Source organism: Arachis hypogaea, chromosome 14, assembly GCF_003086295.3.
Source record: "Arachis hypogaea cultivar Tifrunner chromosome 14, arahy.Tifrunner.gnm2.J5K5, whole genome shotgun sequence".
NCBI lineage: Eukaryota > Viridiplantae > Streptophyta > Magnoliopsida > Fabales > Fabaceae > Arachis > Arachis hypogaea.
Window position 1 is genome coordinate 38278123 of NC_092049.1, and position 16247 is coordinate 38294369.

At 36.1% G+C, this 16247-nt stretch overlaps 1 pseudogene; it reads left to right on the forward strand.

The window, feature by feature from the left end:
• The first annotated feature begins 481 nt into the window (after nt 1-481).
• LOC112742533 (probable magnesium transporter NIPA6) lies at nt 482-13496 on the forward strand (annotated as a pseudogene).
• The last annotated feature ends 2751 nt before the right edge of the window (nt 13497-16247 follow it).

Genomic DNA, 16247 nt, shown 5'->3' on the forward strand with positions numbered 1-16247 from the left:
TGCCCTTTCTTCAATATTCTTTATATTGTTTAATATCTTTTGAACTCCAAAACATTATTTTCTGTTTGCCTAACTAAGTAAATCAATTAACCATTATTGCTTAGTCCTTCAATCCTCGTGGGATCGACCCTCACTCACCTGAGGTATTACTTGGTAAGACCCGGTGCACTTGCCGGCTAGTTTGTGGTTACAAAATACCGCACCAGATAACACTACAAAATTTTTATTTGTTTGTGGTAGTTTTTTAATGGGAGTTACTAAAAACCTCCATAATATATTTTATTTATGACAAATTATAAAACCCCCATAAATAATTAACAAAAACTCCCACTACTCTCAATCCAATCAATTATAAAAAAATCCAACTCAAAACAAATATTCACTCAGCCCATACCAAAAAATAAAAAAATGAAAAATCAAAATAGGGCTTCGAGAGAGAGGATGAAGGAGAGTGAGATCTCTCTGAAACCCTAGAATCTCAATGTCATCGCTACCGACTAATGATTCCATTCAGATCGTTAGGGAGAAGACCATTCAGATCATTAAGGTAATGCTTAGATCTTCTGCTTCTTCCTCGTCTTCCATGACGGCTTCTTTCGTTGATTCTGCTTTTGCTCCGGTGGCTTGGAGCACTCAGAGCACGGTTTCGGCGCGGATGCAGTGGCACTGGTTGAGGAAATCTAGAAGGTGAGCGAGCGGGAGTCTCTGGAAGCTTCGATTGAAGCTGTGTTCGAAGCTATCAGATTTCGTGGAACTGATTCTCATGTCGTTCCAAGTCATTCAGTGAAAATTTCTTCCTAATTTGTTCTTGTTTAGTTCGGGACTTAAATTTTCTCAGTCACTTCCGTTCAGAATGTGTTCAAACAATCTCCGTGTTTGTGAGAGAGGATAATTGAATTTGAGATCTCTATTTAGTCCAATTTGTGCCTAGTTTAGCTTCATACGAATACTTTCTCACTTGCTTATATGATTTCAATGATTCCAGATTGCTGTTTCTGCACCTCATCTGTGGATTTCGTGAATTGAATTGCAAAAAATGCAAGAATTGCAATCCTCAACTCAAGCTTCTCACGACTTCCAAAGTGAACGATAATTGAACAATCACAAAACTGATGTTCTCATTGTGGATTCAGGATCAGCATCTGCTACAATTAATGATAGCAAGAAAGTTTCATGCCAAGACATTGAGCTTGTAAGCAAATCCTACTAGCTTGTCAAGAAGCTGATTTAAAAAAATAAACTAAAATCTTAAAACAAAATTTGTTTACAGATGCAGAATTTGATAGAAAGTTGCCTACAATTATATATGAATAAAGATGAAGTTGTGAAAACACTTTTAACCAGAGCAAGGATAGATCCTGAATTTACAATTCTAGGTATCCATCTTGAAATTCTCTATCATGCAATTTATGTTTTTCATCCTTTTTGTAATATAAATAGTTGATTGTATGAGCTATTCAATTTTTATTTGAACAGAATGGTTATCCATTACCGAAATTATTGATGTAATTTGTTTGATTTTTCCACCCTGTATTCAGAGCAATTATGGATGTATTCAGAATGGTTATCCTTTTTGTAATATAAAGTGTTTGGACTTTTTGATAATCAATTTTAAATACAATATGAATTCCATCTTGCTGTGCCTCCGCTTTACCCTATTCGAGTGAATCTTTGTTGCAGAAATTCTTACGTTGGCAACATGCCCTTTTTCATTGAAATTGAAGAAAGAATTAAGAAGGTTACAATTTTTAATATCCTTAATTTATGCCTTTGAGTTATCTATTTGATTATTTGCTTGCTGTATATTCTCCCTTTGTTAACATTTTAATAGATACGGGAGGAAATTTTAAGACTGAAATATTACTACAGGGACATAATATCATCTTGATGTCAAATCATCAGACTAAAGCAGATCCTGCTGTTATTGCATTGCTAATTGAAAAAAAGGCCCCACATCTTGCTGAAAACATGGTATTTTTGTTTAATTTTATAATTTTAATTGTTTTGTTGTTTTAACAGTCTTTGTGTACATGTGTAACTGCTGAAGAAATTGAATTTTGCCAATTGTTATATAGACCTATTGAAAGAGCAGAACTCTCGCGCGATCTAGAATTTTCACAAATAAGTTCCCGTTGTAAGTATAGCTTCTAGATCGACAAGAATTTCATTCTTACAAAAGTTCTGCTTGTCACAAGTAACAAAACCCAATAAAATTTATAACCGAAGTATTTAAACTTCAGGTCGTCTTCTCAAGGAATTACAAGGAAGTATGATCTATTATTGGTATTACAAAGGTATATTTTGGGGTTTTGAAAAGGTTTGAACAAGTAATTTAATTGATACGAAAAATAAATTAATAATTAATAAAATCTCTTGGCAAGGTATGAGAAATTGAAGTCCTATCCTAGTTATCCTTATCAGATGTGAAGAGAATTTGATTCTGCTCCCACTTAGTTAAGTCAAGTGGACTAATTAGCTTGATCCTTAAGTCCTAGTCAATCCCTGTGGGAAGACTAGCTTTAGAGCGATCCAAATCAATCAGTAATCTGCCAATTTCAATCACTGCTGAGTTTGACAACTCAAGTATTACCAATTACTTAAACAAAGCCAAAAGGAAGAAAATATCTAAATTAAATTAAAAGCATCCATATAAATAAAGCAAAGTAAAGTCAAATCTGAAATACCTCAAATTATATTAAATAAAACATTCAAATCTAAACACGAAGAGTTCATAAGCCAAATTGGTAACATAAGTCAAATACGAATAAAAGCATTAGAATAAATAAAAACATAAAAGGATAAACAAAATTGAGAAAATAAATAAAAGGAACATTGAACCTGAGAAGGAGTTGAAATCCTAAATCCTTTAAGAGGAATCCTAATCCTAAAACCTAAGAGAGAGGAGAGAACCTCTCTCTCTAAAAACTACATCTAGATCCTAAAAATTATGTATTATGAATGTATGATATGTTGATCTCTGTATATCCTTTGATTCCTCCATTCTTTGACTTATATTCTATGTTCCTGGATTTAGAATTGGGCCGAAAAAGGGTCCAGAAATCACTGGGGGCGTTTTCTGCAGATTCCTGTACGTGGCGTCTGTCACGCGTTCGCGTGGGTCACGCGTTCGCGTGGGTCACGCGTTCACGTGGGTCACGCGTTCGCGTCATTTGCGTTCTGCTCAAGGCACACGTCTGCGTAAGTCACGCGTGCGCGTCGATGCCTTTTCGCGCTGGGCACGCGTTCGGGTCGTCCATGTGTTCACGTCGCTGCCTTTTCTTCAAAACTCCATTTTTGTGCTTTCCTTCCATTTTTACATGTTTCCTTTTTGTTCTTTAAGCCATTCCTGCCCTATGAGATCTGAAAATGCTTAACACACAAATCACGGTATCGAATGGTAGTGAAGGGTAATTAAAATTAATATTTTTTAAAGCATAGGAAATATGTTTTTCACATATATCATAAAATAAGGAAGGGAAAGTAAAACCATGAAATTTACATGAATAAGTGGGTGAAGGATTGAATAAATCACTTAAATTGAGCACCAAACACATCATAAAATATGGGTTTATCAACCTCCCCACACTTAAACAATATCATGTCCTCATGCTAAATCGAAGAGAAATGGTAAAGTTAGAATGGTGGAATCTCATGCAATGCATTCTATTCTAAATGCAAACTACCTACATGAATCATGCAATTTTAATTATCATCCACCTATGTATATAAAGCTTACATGTGGTTAATTTGATTCATATTTTCAAGAAATTATATATGCATAGCCAAACCTAGATCATGTTAAAGCACTTTCACAATTGAGTTGGGTAACCATATTTCACAAACTCGCAAGACAATTTAAACAATTAAGCAGAGATATATGGCGATGAGCTATTGAACCCTCACTGAATTTTGTGTTTACTCTCTAGTCACTCAGTGTTTATTGGGTTAATCACTCTATTCTTTTCTATTCTTGCTTTCTAAAACTTTGTTCTTCATCTAACCAATCAACAAATATTGAATATAGACATACAAAAATCATGAGGTCTTTCTCAAGGTTGTAATGGGGCTAAGGTAAGGGTAAGGATATATATATATATAAGGCCAAGTGAGCTAACAAGGTGAATCCTTGATTAGTCTAAGATCTCACCTAACATATATATATTCTAAAAAATTTTTAAAACTATCATGGGCTTCCCATAATTTTTCCCACTTTATGTAACATACTCATGTACCAATTTTGATTTGTACTTCCATGTGCATTGATTTCTCTACTGAACTTATTATTAGGATAATTTTGTCCTCTTATTTACTTATTTAACTAAAAGGATTTTTTTTATAAACATAACATATATCAATGCACATGGTATTTTAATTTAATTTTGTTCAGATGAGCATGCTCCCAAAATCCTTATTATTTTATTGAATCAATCCTTTCCTATCAACCCATATTCCCATGTTTTCCTACACTTAGTGTGCATCACAATTTCTATCTTAAACTAACCAAGGATTCAACTTGGGATTTTTAATTTGTTTTTCAGCTTAAGGCTAGTAATGTGGTTATAAAACAAGAGGGGATTAAAAGCTCAAGGGGGGCTAACAAGGGTGATGCAAAAGGTAGGCTACTTTGGGATAAGTGAGCAATTTAAATAATGGCCTCAATCATCTATTGGTATGTATCTATATTCTATATTGGATATATAGATTAAAACAAAGTAAAGATCACTAGAATAGAAAAGAAGGGCGAACACACAAGAATGAAATAATTATGGTTAGACAGTGTAACAATACAATTAAGCTCAAAAATTCACAGGTTATGTGTTCTTTGGCTCAAAAACCATATATCAGTTATGTATGTCATGCAAGTAAAAATTAAGAGTTCCCATTATGCTCAATGTGAATCTTAGGGTGGCCCTTAAAATCTTAGTGTTTTTCCTTGAAAAATGTTGTCAACTTAACTAACATGTAATGCTATATATATACAAGGTGTGTGGATTGTTGTGATTCTGTTATGCTAAAGTTTTTAGTTTACTCTTTTTATTTCCAATTAAATCAATATATGCTAATAGGGTAAACTAAACTAATTAATCTATATATTCTATATCACAACTTAATAATTAAAATTACAACTAACTAAACTGAATATCTAATATATAGACTAAAGTGCAAAATACAGAAATACAGTAAAAATACAGCAAAAAAAAGTGTGCAAGTACTGAAAGGTAAAAATAAAAATAAAAAAAATAAAAATACAGAAAAATAAGCAAAATAGGGTAAAAGAGTCTGAAAAGTGGTTCACCAAAATAAAGTACGCCGGAGATGGCGACCTCCCACACTTAAATGATAGCATCGTCCTCGATGCTCACTGAAGCTGGGTGTGAGAAGTGTCATCTTCGGAAGGATGGGCGGCTGGTGTCTCTGCGGTAGGCTAAGTGTCTGCAGTCTGTGGAAGTGTAGGAAGAGCTGCCTGCGGAAACGGAGGCTCTGTCTGTAGAGGAATCTCCGGATCTGCAGCCTAGATCTGGGAGGGCTCCTCATGGTGTGGTGCATCCTCATCAGGTCCTCCCTGCTCTGCCTGGGCATGTGCATCCTCCTCATGATCATCTCCCTGCTCTGCATCAGATGGCTCAGAAGCGGTGTCAGGCTCAGAGGGGATGTCACCGCCGGATCGGATCATCAACTTGAGATGCTCGTAGCGTCGCTTGTTGCGCCGCTCCATGCGATCTAGGCGTGCGTAGAGGCGGTGTACCAGATGGTAGATAGGCTTAGGAGCAGGTGGATGTGCAGTAGATGGGGTTGGTGCAGCAATGGATGCAGAAGGGGCAGTTGAAGATGTGGCGGCCTCACCAAAGTCAATCAGGAAGGGTGGCCTATAACCCAAGGCTTGGAACTTTCTGCTATGAGGTATGATCTTCTTGCAGTCTGCAGCAGTTGGCTTCTCATCAGCAAGCTCCCAAGGTACGTCAGCTCGGCGGCCTAGCTGGGTGATCAGATAAGGGAAAGGGAGAGTGCCTCTGACATGGACTATGGCCATATAATACCTGATGAAGCGTGGAAGATACAGGTCCTTACCCTCCATCACACACCAGATGAGGGTGATCATAGCAGCGGGCAGCTCTGTCTCATGAGTGCTCGGCATCAAGTAGTTACTCAGAATTCGGTGCCAAAGCCGAGCCTCATCATTCAAATACATCAGCTTGATTCCCTTAGGCATCACTGTATTCTTTCCCATGACCCATGGGGCAGTAGGATCAAGGGCTATTCTCTGCTTGACTACATCCCAGTCGAATCTCATGTATCTCATATCCTCTTCAGCCTTTTGGTAACCGTCAAGCTGATCTAATTTAGGCTGAAGCTGGAGGATATCCTCAATAGCTTCCTCAATGACCAAAATCTGTTTCCCTCTGAGGTGCACTGCATCCAAGGGGGTCTTGAAATAGTTACAGTAAAATTCTCTGACCTAGGAGGCATTGACCTCTGTCAAGTTCCTTTCCATAAAGAACCAGCCTCTTTGTTTAATCTGTTCGGTAGTGTACTGGGTGAGTTCTTCTGGAATTTTGAGAGTTCTCTCCAGGTAGAGGTTCCTGGCAGTGGCAAACACAGGATACTTGAGCTCACAGTATCTGTTTGCAAACTTGACTAGATCTGTGGCAGTGAGGAGCTGGTCGGCCTTTTCCTGCGGGGTAAAGTTCTTCTCCCGCCAGGAATCGTCGTGAAGGAGATCCAGGATAGAGGTAGAAGATTCTCCTCTTTTTTATTTGCCTGTAGTAGCCTTGCCTTTTCCTTTCCTTTGGGGATCAGACATCCTGAAAAGCAGAAGTAACAGGATATAATTGAAGAGCTAAAGCAAGAAAACAAGTAGACAAGTAGGATTTTGTCAATGTAAGCATAAAGGCAAAAAGAGTAATAGAAGCATTAGATGAGTTGAATATATGTATAAATTGGAATGTAATCGAGTTAAAAGTATGAGATTAAAAATCACAATCCAAAATATAATAGAAGTGGAATTCAAGTAAATTAGGAAAAACAATAATCATGCCTTGAGTTAGAAAGTGAAAGTAGTTAGGTAAAGATCAAAAAGAGAAGTTAGAAAGCTAAATTGGTTAGGAGTTAAAAGGAAGTTAAAGTGAGTGGCATGAGAATGGTGTCCCTAGTTACCAATAAATTCACAAAGTTGAAGAACAATCAACTCATATTCAAGCAAGGATTGCAGTTTATTGATGATAATTCTGATAAATAAATTAAGTTTAAAAGGAGAATAAAATCATCAATAAGCAAGTTAGTACTCAGGAAACAAAAAGGAATAAGAATGCTGGCCCGTGCATTAATAAATTGGTTTGGTTGTAGCCAAGAATTGCAAAATAATGAGTTTTCAAACTAATACATGAATGGAGTAGATTGAACCATAAATTTTGCAGAAAATTCGGCAGCATTCGGCTGAAATTGGATGTTCCCGGGTAGTAAAACAGCAGAAAAATTCAATTCATATGAAATTAAATAGTGTTGGAAAGATTAACAAATAGCAAGGAATATTAAAGAGTAGTTCAACAGCAACATCAAATATAAAGAACAACAGATGAACAGAATCATCACAGCATATTCAGAATTGCGAATCAGATAAGAACAGTTAGCAAGAACGGTGCAATTATAAGGCCTAAATCCACTAACCACATCCTAGCTACCTAACCACCTAAAATCCACTAAAATCATACATCTCTAACTATCCTATTTTGAACAAAACTGTAAAATATGCTACTAATTGACTAATTGGAAAACGAAATTGGTGTTCGGCGGAACCTGGTGTGTAGAAATAGTAATTGGACACAAAGAGATGGGGGGGAATGTGGTGGTGGTGTTGCTGACACGGCGGCGAGGGGAGGGCGGCTCAGCGGTGTTCTGCGGTGGTGGCAGGGATGGTTTGGTGGTGCTGTGTAGGGTTGGGTGAGGGAGGGGGAAAGAAGAAGGGGGCGAGGGTTGTGGGGGCTGGTGGGTGGTTGTCCAGAGGTCAAGGGGTGGCACGGTGGTGGCGGTTCCGGGCGGGGGTGGCGGCAGTGGGGTCGTGGAGGGAGGAGGAGAGGGAAGAGGGAAGAAGGGGAGAAGGGGGTGGCACCGGTGAGGGTGGGTCTGCGGTTTGGGCTGGTCGGTGGTGATTCTAGGTGGCGATAGTGGTGGTGTGGTGGTTGGAGAATAGGAGAGGGGAGGTTGCAGAGGGGAGGGGTTTAGGGACGAATGGGTAACGTGAAATGGTAGGGTTTCGCGTGGGTTGGGGTTAAGGATTTTGAATCCACGCGAACGCGTGGAGCACGCGATCGCGTGATTAGGGTGAAAAGGGGTGTGACACGGCCGCGTCGCTGAAAATTGTACTAAACGCACAGTTCCAGCGTCGTTTTGGCGCAACTCTCTGTTTCTAAAAAGGGCTCCATGAAATCCGCGCGACGCGTACGCGTCGCTCACGCTTTCGCATGGGATGTGCGTAGGGCAAGTGACGCGTTCGCATCAGGGACGCAAACACGTAGGCCAAATTGTACTAAAGGCACACCAGCCGCACGATTCCAGCCCAACTTTCTGGGCGTTGGATCTTTACGCCGATTTATATTCGACGCCCACGCGTGGCCTGCGCGCTCGCGTGGGGTGATTTTTTTTATGCAATTATGCAATATGCAATATGCAGTGCTAATGTAGATGCTATGAATAATTCCATGTTCAATGAAAATAAAATAAAATAAAAATAAACAACACAAAATAAAATTGAAAAAGGAACGATCATACCATGGTGGGTTGTCTCCCACCTAGCACTTTTAGTTAAAGTCCTTAAGTTGGACATTTGATAAGCTTCCTGCTATGGTGGCTTGTGCTTGAATTCATCCAAAAATCTCCACTAGTGTTTGGAATTCCAACAGCCTCCGGGTTCCCAAACTAGGCATGTAAAGCCCTGGAGCAGCTTCAAACAAATTCTCAGGCTCCTGGGGTGTTGAATGTCAGAACATATTCCAGGATTCCAAACTTTGCTTTTATTTCCGCCTTTGTGTCGATCTATAATTTTCCAGTCGGGCGGTTTGGAGGTTGTATTCTCACTAAGATGACCAAACGTCTTCCGAGACCCATTCAGTTGAACTCGATACCAATCCTTACACTTCAGATTGAAGTGTGGAACCTTATTGAATCTTGCACACCAGCTCTAAGTACGAGCCATTTCCCTCTTACTCTTAAAGTCGCAGAAAGCTCTAAGCTGGCCATCTGTTTCAAGCAAACCATATTCAAGTGGAAAAATAAAGATAAAAGCTAAAGATTTTACCCATTTTAAATTTGTATTGGGTGGTAATGGCCTTGGGATAGGTGTTTCCAGTGGTTCTGCAAGCTCTACTCCCTTGTATTCTTCTGTGAATTCCTCCACTTTGCAATTTTCTTTAGCTGTAACCATGTCTTGATCAAAGTTGTCGATATCTTCCTCATCACTCGAGTCATAATTTGGAGGTTGAGAGAAGTCTACCTCTGTATCATCTTCGTATTCACTCGAGGAAAATTCTTCGGTCTCAAAGAATTCACTTGCGGATGCAAGTTCATTACTAGGAGAGCTTGATTCATGATCATCAATGCTAAGGGAATCAGCTTCTTGGTCTGTTCCGCCAAATTCTTCACAAGGTATATATGCCTTGGAGGTTGTGCACTATCCTCCTTAGCATCAATTTCAAGCTTCTCGGCAGAATCCTTTACAGTTCTCAATTCCCATGGAGGTTCAGCATCTCCTAAATCTTCAACCACTTCTTCCTCTGCAACTATTATGGCTTCCTCCACTTGTTCCAATACAAAGCCATGTTCCCCATTGTCCACCGAAGTTTCTAGTGTCTCCTTCATGCTACGCTTTTCTTTTGATTCTCCACATGTAGCCATGGGAGTACTTTGAGTGCTCAGATGTTGGAAAGCTATTTTATTTACTACCTCAGTCAAGGTAGTCGCGACTTCCAGTACATCCGTTTGCATCTTCGCTTGCCCTTGAAGAAGAACACGAAGGGTGTCATCCATTGGAGATTAAGGTGGATATGAGGGTTCATTGGTTGGGAGAGAAGGCCCATAATACGGAGGTGGTTCTTCTTGATAAGGATATGGAGATGGTGAATATTGAGGTGGTGGTTCTGGGGAGTAATTGGATTGGAGTTGGGGTGGATATAGGTTAGGGTCATATGGAGTTGAAGGGTGGTAGTTGGCTTGTGAGTGTGGTGGTTCAAAGCTGTGTTGAGGAAGTGGTTCATAGGTGTATGGTGGGGCTTGTCGGTAATTACAAGGGGGTCCATCATAACTATTGTCTCGACATGCATTGGTGAATGGTCGTTGTCCATGGTAGTTTGGAAGGTGTTGTTGCCTAAAGGGTTGATCAGATCCTCGTGGTTCCATCCATCTCTGATTGTTCCAACCTTGATGCATGTTCCTGTTATAACTTCCATTCCTTATGACAGCATTAGAACCAAACTCAAAGCGATGGGGGTGAGAATTCATAGTAAATAATAAAAATTAAAAAATAAAAACAATTAAACAAGTAAAAGAAAATATTTACAATAACCAATAATAAGGCACACAGTTGTAATTTCCCGGCAACGGCGCCATTTTTGAAAGAGCAGAACTCTCGCGCGATCTAGAATTTTCACAAATAAGTTCCCATTGTAAGTATAGCTTCTAGATCGACAAGAATTCCTTTCTTACAAAAGTTCTGGTTGTCACAAGTAACAAAACCCAATAAAATTTATAACCGAAGTATTTAAACCTTGGGTCGTCTTCTCAAGGAATTGCAGGGAAGTATGATCTATTATTGGTATTGCAAAGGTATATTTTAGGGTTTTGAAAAGGTTTGAACAAGTAATTTAATTGATACGAAAAATAAATTAATAATTAATAAAATCTCTTGGCAAGGTATGAGAAATTGAATTCCTATCCTAGTTATCCTTATCAGATGTGAAGAGAATTGGATTCTGCTCCCACATAGTTAAGTCAAGTGGACTAATTAGCTTGATCCTCAAGTCCTAGTCAATCCATGTGGGAAGACTAGCTTTAGAGCGATCCAAATCAATCAGTAATCTGCCAATTTCAATCACTGCTGAGTATGACAACTCAAGTGTTACCAATTACTTAACCAAAGCCAAAAGGAAGAAAATATCTAAATTAAATTAAAAGCATCCATATAAATAAAGCAAAGCAAAGTCAAATCTGAAATACCTCAAATTATATTAAATAAAACAATTCAAATCTAAACACGAAGAGTTCATAAGCCAAATTGGTAACATAAGTCAGATACGAATAAAAGTATTAGAATAAATAAAAACATAAAATGATAAACAAAATTGAGAAAATAAATAAAAGGAACATTGAACCTGAGAAGAAGTAGTTAAAATCCTAAATCCTTTAAGAGGAATCCTAATCCTAAAACCTAAGAGAGAGGAGAGAACCTCTCTCTCTAAAAACTACATCTAGATCCTAAAAACTATGTATTATGAATGATGATATGTTGTTCTCTGTATATCCTTTGATTCCTCCATTCTCTGACTTATATTCTGTGTTCCTGGATTCAGAATTGGGCCGAAAAAGGGTCCAGAAATCGCTGGGGGCATTTTTTGCAGATTCCTGTACGTGGCGTTTGTCACGCGTTCGCGTGGGTCACGTGTTCGCATCATCTGGGAGTTTTCCTTGTCACGCGTACGCGTCGGTCACACGTGCGCGTCGATGCCTTTTCGCGCTGGGCACGCGTTCGCTTTGTCCATGCGTTCGCGTCGCTGCCTTTTCTTCAAAACTTTATTTTTGTGCTTTCCTTCCATTTTTGCATGTTTTCTTTTTGTTCTTTAAGCCATTCCTACCCTATGAGATCTGAAAATGCTTAACACACAAATCACAACATCGAATGATAGTGAAGGGTAATTAAAATTAATATTTTTTAAAGCATAGGAAACATGTTTTTCACATATATCATAAAATAAGGAAGGGAAAGTAAAACCATGCAATTTATATGAATAAGTGGGTGAAGGATTGAATAAATCACTTAAATTGAGCACCAAACACATTATAAAATATGGGTTTATCACCTATGTAGCAGGAGATAGAGTTGTTACTGATCCTTTGTGCAAGCCCTTCGGTTTTGGCAGGTTTATTTCATACTTCTCTTTATTAAATTTGAAATATGTCCATATGTTTATTTGTAACAAATGTAGTTTTGTATTTCTAACTTTGAGGACATGGATGACTTCAACTATTCACTTTCTGAAGTGAAAAGCAAGTACAGAGTATGTTTAAAATGTAGTGGTCCTCATATGCACATAAGGTGTTTGATAATACGAAAACAATCTTAAACTTTAAACTTTGTTGCTTGCTCCAGGATGCTACCCTTTTACCGAAGTGGAAAGCATTTTAGACAGTCATATTTAATGAACTGGTGAAGAAGTTAATAATGTCGTTTTCTTATTTCTGATTATAGTTTGGTTGGATTCTAAAATCGGGGTATATTTTGTATCAATTCTGCAGTTAAAATTATGTTCATGTAAATTTTAATTACCTTTTCCTCTTTGTTCTGTTCTGTGCTTCAATAATTTCTTCATTGCAGTTTTCACACAAATTATAATTTGAATTTGTTATTATTGAAATTTGCAGGTGTTGGTGGTTATACTTATTTACTAGAGCCACTTTGGTGGGCTGGCTGGTTTCAAGTAAGTTTAGGAGGAACCTTCCTATTTTCTCTTTTTTTCCTACTTGGTTTTGCTTGAGAATGAGACTGTTTGATTACATCTGGACCCTGAAACAACTTTGGTGCAGTGATTGTTAGGGAGGTAGCAAACTTTATGGCTTATAGTTATGCTCCGGCAATACTCGTTACGCCGCTTGGTGCTATCAGTATTATTGTCAGGTACATAGATCTCTAGTCTAGCTAAAATGCTAAGTAGTTAATTATTTTGAATGATGTGAGTTGTGACTATTGTTGGTAGAACTAACATATTCAGTTCTGTGCTTGTAGTGCTGTTTTGGCTCACTTCTTGCTGAATGAGCAGCTTCAGATGATGGGGGTCTTAGGATGTCTGTCCTGCCTTGTGGGATCAATTATCATTGTCATCCATGCTCCTCAAGAGCAAACTCCAACTTCTGTCTAAGAAATATGGGATTTGGCCACTCAACCAGGTTACTATTTACTCCTGTTTATATTTTGGTATTAAGATTCCTTGCTTTACTGTCCAGTCCATTAACTAATGTCATTGATGTTTTTTTTTTTCAACAACATTTCTATTTTATGCCGTGGGAATAATTTCTTTAGTTTTGGCTTTGATTTTACACTTCGAGCCTCACTACAGACAGTCTAATATGCTGGTTTACTTGAAAATTTGTTCATTAATGGGCTCATTTACGGTAATTATGTTTTGTGCCGATCACATAAATGGAAGTTTTATGAACAAAGAAATAAGTTTATATACTATTTTTAAAACTTTTATACTGTTATCTCAGATGCTCCTGCATTAATACAATGTTAGTTGTGTGAGAACTTAAGGTGAAAAAAGATTATAAAATAAAAATATCCATCATGAGTATTTGGGACAATTATAGAATAAGTGAATATCTAATCCATTGTATGATTTTAGCTGATTTTCTAACTACTAATGTTGGATTCTTCTCTTTTGATCTGCAGGCACTTCTTATTTACGTTGATAAAATTTTTCATCCTGTTGTTGCTGTTATTTTATCAATAACTTTTGTTCTAGCTTTTGGAGAGGTAAAATACTTTTTCAACCCATGGTTTTTGTCATACTCAAACATTTTGATCTTGACATTGAAGAACTAACTGTTTCGATGCCTTTTGCCTTAGGTTATCCCTCAAGCTATATGCTCAAGATATGGACTCTATGTTGGTTCAAATTTTGTGGGACTTGTACAGTTGTACATGTGCTAATGATAATTCATTTTCCAATTGCATACACTATTGAAAAGGTATATATTATGATTCTTTAAACATGTTAGCTTCTATCAAGGTATATATTTTTGCTTTTAGTTCCTGCTTTACAATGTTGAGATCTAATAAGCATTTTGCAATCGTTATCATTTTAGGTATGGGGAACTACATGGTCTCAATAAACAAGAAATAGCTAACAGATATGGAAAAGAGCAAGTCCATGAGTGGCGCATAAGCTATGATACACCTCCTCCCAATGGAGAAAGTTTGGAAATGTATGCTGAAAGAGAAGTTGCCTATTTTAGAGACCAAGTAAGTGAAAGTTTAATTTTGATGTTATATGTGCTATACTGAGTAACTTCAACACTATATGTCTTAGACAAGAAGTATTTGATTTGATATATTGTATGGTTAAATTTTTGTTGTGGCTGAAGTGATCATTTGACATTGTATGGTTTGATACATTGACAAGAACTATTGATATTGAGAATTTTTTTTATATATAGAGTTATGTCTTATATTAAGGAATTGTGTTATAAAAGATTTAGTTTTTAAATTTTGATATTAAAAAATAAATTTTTAATTTGAGAGTATGTAAATAAGATGAGATTAATGAATGATTTGAAATTAAAAATAAATAAATAATTACAGGATTTGTGGAGGGTTGAAAATCTCACAAATTAGTTAATTTTTTTAAATTAAAAATTCAATTTGTGGGGGTTTTAAACTGCCACAAAATGATTTAAAATTATCACAAAAGTCCGATATAAAATCCCACTAAACACACCCTAAACCCCCCACTGAATATATTGTGGAGGTTTTTAAAAACTCCACAAAAGACCTCGTGGCACCTCAAATTTTGGGAGTTTTCACAAACAATTTTGGGAGTTTTCACAAACCATTTGGTGCGGGTTATAAACCTCCACAAATAAGAGAAAAAACTTGCACAAATAAATGAAAACCTTGTAGTGTAAATTACTAATTTATACTTTACTTATTGGGAGTTGAATAAATCGTTTTATTAACTTTCGGAGTCCATTATAGATTAAAAAAGAAAAATTAAAAATTGACGTTTCTGTCGAATTTAACATCGAAATTTTTCGACAATAACGATTTTTCAGTTTTTTTTAAATAAAAAATTAAAGCTACCGTAAAAAAAAATTAACTTTAATCAGCCGCGAAGTTTCAAAGTTTGGCGTCATTGTTACCATCAGAAAAATTTTGACGGTAAGTGGCATCAGATTGCCGTTAATTAAACTTTGTTTCGCCGGTAATTCCGCCGCAACTTACCGTCGAACAAAAAAATTCACTGATAAATATTTACCGGCGAAGTTTATACGGTTGAATGCAGTCCAACGCAAAATCCAACAATAATCAATTTACCAGCAAATTAATTTCATTATTCCGTGGACAAATTTAACAGTATTTAGCATTTTTTTTATAGTGTTATTTTCTCACTTTATTCATTTTATACCATACTATACTTCACAGATCTAGATACTTCACATATACTATTTCTTCTTCTTAATCATATCATTTTCACCCTTATTATTGTTTAAAAACTTAACTTTTATATATGAAAGGGTTATATATAGATAATCACTCGTGTTTTGACGAATTAGCAAAAAGAATTAATTTTTTTAAATTATTACTTAAAAATGATTTAAATATATAAATTTAATTAGATAATTATGTAAAGAAATTTATTCTGTCAATATATCAATATTAAAATTCTTCTTTTCAAAATATCATTTTTGTGGGGAAAAATTAGTTTATATCATGTTTTTTAATTGTTAACTTTAATTTATCTCAATTCAATTCAACAAGAATTGGTTAGGCCAAGAGCGAGATTTTTTTATCTTTATATTAACTAGAGTTTAATTTTTTTTGTATTAATTAAACAAATAATTTTACATTACTGCTATTTGATATAATTATAAAAAAATATTTTATTGAAAATATTATCACAAAAAAAAGAGTTTAATTAAAGAACATTTTTTTATTAATATCAGCCAACTTTCTAATTTTTTTTTATTTTAAGTTTTAAACCTTAAACTTTAGTTTAAACATTAAATTAAATTACAACTTTTAATAAATTCTAACTCTAAATCTTAAATTCTTCCAAAAAAAAATATTATATAAAAAATTAATTAATATTAACTAATTAAAAATTAATTTACTATTCTATATTTTTAATACTCTTGCTTAAACGTGACAGATCAACTTAAGCTCCTATTAAGGTAGTCTCAATAATTTTTTTTTTCAATGTCAAGTAATATGACATTTTAGAGGATTAAATTTAAGAACTAGGTTACCTTTTTAAATTTTTTTTTTT